Here is a 7597-nt window from a genome sequence, read left to right on the forward strand (position 1 = left end):
AAAATAAAGATTATTTATATATATATATATATATATATATATATATATATATATATATATATATATATATATGTATATATTTATATATATATATATATATATGTATATATATATATATATATATTTATATATATATTGCAATTATCTACTTATTGTAATATATAATGTAAATTATGTATTCTTCACTTCACTAATCTTCACACTCTTCCTGATGATCCAGCAATGGTGAAACTTCAAGTTGAAGAAAAAAGCTAGATAAGTGTTTTTTACTAATTTATATATATATATATATATATATATATATATATATATATATATATATATATATATATATATATATATATATATATATATATATGAGCTCATAAGAGTAAAAGTGGACCAAGTTCATATTTCCATATTGTTAGAAATATGCGTTCTTAGTGTTTTCATATATTATAAATCAGCCATATGTAATATTATTGATGTCTAGTATCATTTTAAATCTTTTTTCTTAGACAACAAGATATGTGAAATACACAAATAAATTTTTGAATAATTATTAATAATATAATAATAGTTATGGACTTGGTCCATTTTTTCTCTAAACATAATCAACAAATCGCTAAATCATTTTAGTGTAAAATCATGAACAAATTTCATATTATTCGTTTACAAAAGCAATTCAAATTAAGACAAGTAATACAAATTCATACTATGTTGTAAAAAAACACAATTACTATTTACTAATTATCGGCAAAAATAGTCGTCATTATTACAAACAGTACAATAAAAACCACACGAATTTACTGATCATCTTCGCCGCTGTCATCGAGCAGTTCATCTTCTAGTACATCCTTGTTGTGACCGCTGTGTTCCAACTTTTGATAGAAGTCATGATAGATGGGAGGAATATACTTTAACAGTTTCATTAGATCTGAGTATTTTTCTTTGCTCAGTTTTGTTGCTCCACAGTACAGTGGAGCCAAACTCACTTCACTAAGATTCGTTTGACGTCCGCGTTTCGCTAGCGAAATGAAACTGAATGATGCGTCATCATCTAAAGAGTATTTAAAGAAAAGTTTGTATGGCTCGTTCTTTGTAAGTTGCAGCCATTGCATATCCAGCCAGTTGACCTTCTGATCACTCTCATCCACTTTCCGATTTGTAATTAATTTCAATAAGGGCTCCACACTCTTGAAATTATCAGTGCTTAATCTTGCAACACTGAAGCGCTTCTTCATAGAGCAGTTCTCGATCAATTTGTACCACTGTTCTGGCACGAAGATCTCTGTGGGTTTTGGTTTTGCTCTCTCAATTATTCCAAAATCTGCATCGTTAGGCAAATAAGAATGCCCAGAGACCATAAACTTATGATTCACCAGTTCAATACTCGTCGTCTGCGCCAAATGCATCCATAACAGTGCAATTTTTATATTTCGATTTTGGCCGCCGCACGAGTCGCTGAATGCTGTAATAGACGTAATATCCCTATTTGCCAGATTTTGACAATATGCCAATAAGCATGAACCGATCTCACCTGCACCTCGTGAGGCTGTTTCCTCATGCCATACATTCATCACTGCATTGACATTTTTAAGGTCATGAATGCCTAGATTATACACTGATTATTGCCGGCAATAATAAACTTCATTGGTTGTAAGGCAAGGCAATGACATGACCTTTTGCAGGTCAAAACAAAAAGATGCATGTTTATTGTCTTCATTTTCCTTTTCTAGTTTTAAGGATTGACGCGCCTTCTCTGCTTTGCGCAAATGAATCTCATGCGCTGCTTTAAGTTGAGATTTTTTGTGTTCAGTTTTTTCTATTTCAATGTCTGTTTTAAAAATGTCACATTTCTTGCACGTATCTTTTAGTGGCTGACGGAACGTCAAATTAAATTCATGATTAAAAATGTCCCGAAATTTCCACTCTTTTTGGGGTTCGACTGAATCCTGTATGCATTTTTCTCTATACATGTCGTACATAGTGGATACCGTCAAATAAGCAGGTAGAAAGCGGCGAGATGCACTGTGACTTCTAGTATAGTGACTTTCGTATGTGGGAAACATGCGAATATGATCTTTAATGCGAGTGATGTGTTCCTCATGAATGCGTTGTGTCTTGTGATCATATTTTCCTCGTCCATCTTTGCCTGACACACCACCATTCTCCCGTTGGTTGACTAACGCACGATTTAGTCGACCGCTGCTAATGTCAAATATCGCCAAGAAGTATGGTTTGCAAACAGTAACGGGCTTATTATCTGCAAACACAGAGTATACTCGTGCAAAATCCTTTGCATGCTTTTTTTCATTTTTCGTAATTTTGTTTTTTCTTACTCTTGGTCGTCTACGTTCTACTGTTGATTGTTTCACGCAGCCAGCAAGAAACAGATTTTGTGCATCAAAATCTCCCAATTTCCAGAAATTTTCAAACAGAGTTTTAGTCTGCTTTAAAGTCAAATTTTCAGCACATTTGTTTTTGCAACTGTGATTTATTAAATAATGTTCGTTTAATTTCTTAGCTTTTTGTAACGTTCCGCCATGCTTTACATATTCGCTACCTGTATTTCGTAAGCGCTTAATCACATTTTTCTTCCAGTTCGTTACACAACCTTTTCGTTTTCGAGGGCGTTGATCGGTTACAATCGGAGATTCAGTTGTTACAATTGGAGATTCAGTTGTTACAATCGGAGATTCAGTTGTTACAATTGGAGATTCAACTGCTACAACCGGTGAATTATCGGCTACAATCGGAGATTCAGCTGCTAATGTAGAACGTTCTGTCTGTATATCTGCTGATAAGTTAGGATCTGCAATTGTTGTATCTGTAGCTAGAGATCTCTGAACCTTCTTGCACTTTATCAATGTCAGTGACACCATGTGTGCGGCTCGTGAATGCATGTTTACACTATTCTACAATAAATATTTTTTTAATATTACATACATTCAGAATATTATTAGAAAGAATAATGTACATGTACACAACATGCATGCAAGTGCTCCCCTAGCTAGATGTTATTAAAGCAACAAAATAGACCTTTCTAAAGAGGCTGTAACTTTGATAGTGACAGACCATTATATCTACTGTCTAACAAATCAATATCTATATTCCTGCTGAGAGCAATTGAATAAATCTTATATTATCGCTCACCAAACTATTTCAGTTTTGTCACTTTATAAAGTGTGAAAGTGCTGTATACTTCACTATATTAACATAAAACCATAATCAGATATTCATTTAAAGCATCTTACCTGTACAAACGTTATTCTTGTTCTGATATAATAATAATAATTCTAAGAAAATGTGTAGTTTATGTGGTATTGAATCTTGATTTCTTACATTAAAGCACTATCAATGGACTTGGTCCACTATTACTCTCTATACCTGGTGGTTTATTGTTAGAGTAAAAATGTGCTGCCCTCTGTTGAATAAGAAATAAATGTGTTATGGACTAGGTCCGTTTTTGCTCTTAAAATATAGCAAATTTTTAGCAGTTTTACATACATAAGGGTCATTTGAAAAAAATTGGACTTTGTTCACTTTTACTCTCATAGGCTCATATATATATATATATTTTTATATATATATATATATATATATATATATATATATATATATATATATATATATATATATATATATATATATATATATATGCAGAGCCGGAACCAGCTTTTTTTAGCCTTTGAGATAGCTAACTTCCGGACAGGGAGCAAACGCCAAACATTTATATGTTTATACTTATGTCAAATAAGGATGCTTTGCAAAAAACTGCGATGATTGGAGGCTGGGAACAAAAAAGCCCAAAATTTTGTGCCCCCTCCCCCTGCCCTAAACGTGAGAGGAACAAGTTGATGAAGTATTTTTTGTACTGTAATATTCATCGATAAATTTTAAATTTCATAGTAAAATATTTTAGCTTTCAAAAATTGTGACCATATAAAGTTTAAACTCCCCTCAATTTGAGGGGGTTATTAAATTTTATATGATAATACTATAAAACTTAAAATTTATTGATGAATATAAGTCTAGTTGAGAACAGTACAAAAAATATTTCATCAACTTGTTGCTCTCACATTTGGGGCAGAGGGAGCTTTTTTGTTCCCAGCCTCCAATCATCGCAATTTTTGTAAAGCATCCTTATTTGACATAAGTATAAACATATAAATGTTTGGCGTTTGCTCCATGTCTGGAAGTTATCTCAAAGACCAAAAAAAGCTGGTTCCGGCTCTGATATATATATATATATATATATATATATATATATATATATATATATATATATATATATATATATATATATATATATATATATATATATATATATATATATATATATATATATATATATATATATATATTTATACAGTCGTGGCCGAAAGTTTAGTATCACTCATATATTTTAACGATTTCGATATTACTGACCCATAATTAAAAGTACATCAAGTTGTTAATTTATTGAACTCTTGGGATAACTAGCGATAACTCATCAACTATTTTCAACACCTCAGCTGTCTCTATTCTAAAAATGATGTCTATTGAGAGGTAAATAGACAATGCCTACGCTATTTCTAGACGGTAATGCATTACTTATTCACACCAATTACAAGCCATAACTAACAGTAAATAAATTTGTGATAAGTAGACTGATATTGAATATTTGGCTGTTAACTGTTTTCATTTTCTGAATCAATTAGAAGTTCATTTAGACCGAGTTTAGATCAGCTGCAAGATTACAGAGGTATTTCTGATGAAAATGATTTAATTCTTTAATTAATTTTGTTAATTAAGTTAGAATTCTCTTTTTTTACTTTAATAATTTTATAAATAATTTATAAGGTGATAAAATATATAAAAACAATAAATTAAATAAATGAAAAGAATAAATTTTATTTTTTTTCAAATCAAATGAGTGTGTGAAATGGTGCGTTCAAAAGAATTAACAACTGTACAACGGGCTCAGGTTCATGTTCTGAACCAGCAGAACATGTCCCAACGAAGAACTGCACAGATTCTTAACGTGTTCTAGTCATCATTGTCCAAAACTTTAGTTAAGACAGCCGAATCGGGAAGTTACAAATCTCGGGAACGCTCTGGTAGACCTCAAGTGACGTCAGCAGCAACTAATAGACTAATCCAAAGAACTGCAGTTACTTATCCAAACATGTCTTCGGTCAACATAGCTACCCTTGGTACCTGCTGGATTGAACCCTCGGAAAGTCAGAAAGCGTCTGCTAGTTGAATTTAAGCTGCCCTTACGTCAGCCAGCAAAAAAAGCTATGTTATCAAAGAAGAATGTCAAAGGTCGCTTGACATTTTGTAAGCTGTACAGGATCTGGACGGAAAATCAATGGATGAAGGTCATATTTTCTGATAGATCACTTAGTACACGTGCTACAACAGGGTAGTTCGGAGACCCATTAACCAAAGGTACAACGCAAAATATGTGACCCCAACAGTCAAAAAGGCCCAAAAGACCATGGTATATGGCAGCTTTTGCACATCTGGCACAGGTTGTATTTGGTTTATGCCAAAGAATATAACCATTAATGGGCAAGTTTACCTGGACTAGTGAATCCAAATCCGGATTTCGGAATTTCGGAATTCCGAAATTCCGTCATATTTTGAATTTTTAAAAATCCGGAATTCAAAAACGCAAATACCGGATTTTTCGAATTTAGAATTTCGATTATTTAATTCTTATTTTATTTTTGAAGTTATTTAGAACTGTTTTTATAAAAATTTCAAAAAAAACTTTTGTTTTGTTTTTATATTATGTATTTCTTCCGTTCTAAAAATTTTAATTTTTATTACTAAAAACGTTTTTCAACAACAAAGTTGTCATCCTCAGTAGTATAATACAACAGTTTTTAGTAATAAAAATTAAAATTTTTAAAACGGAATAAATACATAATATAAAAACAAAACAAAAGTTTTTTTTTGAAATTTTTAGAATTTCGAATTTAGAAGAACTTTTACTATAGATGGCAGCATTGTGTACTTTCATTGTTATAAATTCAAAAAATTTAAATTTTAGTAGGCTTTGGCTACTGCAAATGCATTAAAAAAATTTTTTTTAATGAAATATTAACATTAAGAAATTAAATTGTATGCAGAGCAGACAAAGTAAGTCATTATATTAATTTTATGTTTCAAAACTTTTGTAGACTTACATTGTTATTGTTTTAAATCCCAACCCAAGTATAGTAGATAAATCTGAAGAAACTTTTATGGACATTTCAAAAGAAAGCTCATCAAATTCAGTGTGGAAATATTTTCTACGAGGGAAAACAAATCAGGTGGCGAAATGCATGCAATGCAAGCAAGTTTTAAAGATATTGGGTGGATGTACAACTCCCATGCACACACATCTTCGTTCTAAACACAACACAGTTTTGAACAAGCGAAAGTTTGATGAAAATACAACAGCTTCTACATCTGACAGTAACGATAGTGTTGTGAGCACAACCAGAAAAACGAACACGATCATTGATTTTTTCAAGTCAAAAAAAGATGAAACTTTTCCTGCCGTAGTAGCTAGAATGATTGCTTCTGATGGTTTACCGTTTCGTGTTTTTTGTACGTCAAACGATTTAAGAAAATGTTTAACAATGCGTGGATTCGGTGATATTCCAAAATCACCCACCAGCATACAGAAAGTCGTGATGGATTATACTAAAAAAACTAAACAATTGCAAATTGCTGAAATTAATCAATTAAAAAAGAATTTATGCTTTAGTCTAACATTGGACGAGTGGACGTCCTCTCGAAATAGACGTTATATGAATGTTAACGTTCATGGGTCGAAAAATATCTGGAATTTGGGTCTTTCTCGAATTAACGGTCGAAAATTAATGGTCGAATTAATGCGGCTGAAAATTGTGTAAAACTGTTAGAGGACATGTTAGAATCATTTCAGTTAAATATAAGGAACAATATTTCGTGTATTGAAACTGATGGTGCTTCTATGATGCAAAAAGTAAGGGTAGATTATTACCATGTGAACAAATTTTGTGTTTTGCTCATGCAATTCAGATTGCAATTGTAAATGTGATCTACAAACAAACAGAGAAAGAGGTAGATGAAGATGATTATGAGAGTGTCCTAGATCTGGACTCTGATGAAGAAGATTTAAGTGATGATGAAGGAATGCAAGTGGGGACGAGAAATGAATGTGATGTAGAAAATACTGAAAAGTTTACATTGCGAAATGTAATCATGAAAGTTCGGGTAATTGTTCGAATGTTTCGACGTTCCCCTTTAAAAAATGAAGTGTTGCAAAAACATGTGAAGGAAGATCATGGAAAGGAATTGCAGCTATTGCTTGATTCGAAGACTAGATGGAGTAGCCTTATGTCCATGTTAGAACGTTTTAATCTTTTGAAAAGTTCAATAAAAAAGGCAATAATTGATATCAAAGCGGATACATTTTTGAATGATTCAGAATGGAATATAATATCTACAGTTTTTAGAAATTTGAAGCCTATAAAATTAGCCGTAGACGCGTTATGCCGTGCTGATGCAAATTTACTTTCTGCTGATGCAATATTACGTTTGTGTTAGAAAATTTTGATGAGAATGAAGAAATTGGCCGTGAAATGAAAAAAGAGTT

This window comes from Hydra vulgaris, chromosome 09 (genome assembly GCF_038396675.1).
Source record: "Hydra vulgaris chromosome 09, alternate assembly HydraT2T_AEP".
NCBI classification, from domain to species: Eukaryota; Metazoa; Cnidaria; class Hydrozoa; order Anthoathecata; family Hydridae; genus Hydra; species Hydra vulgaris.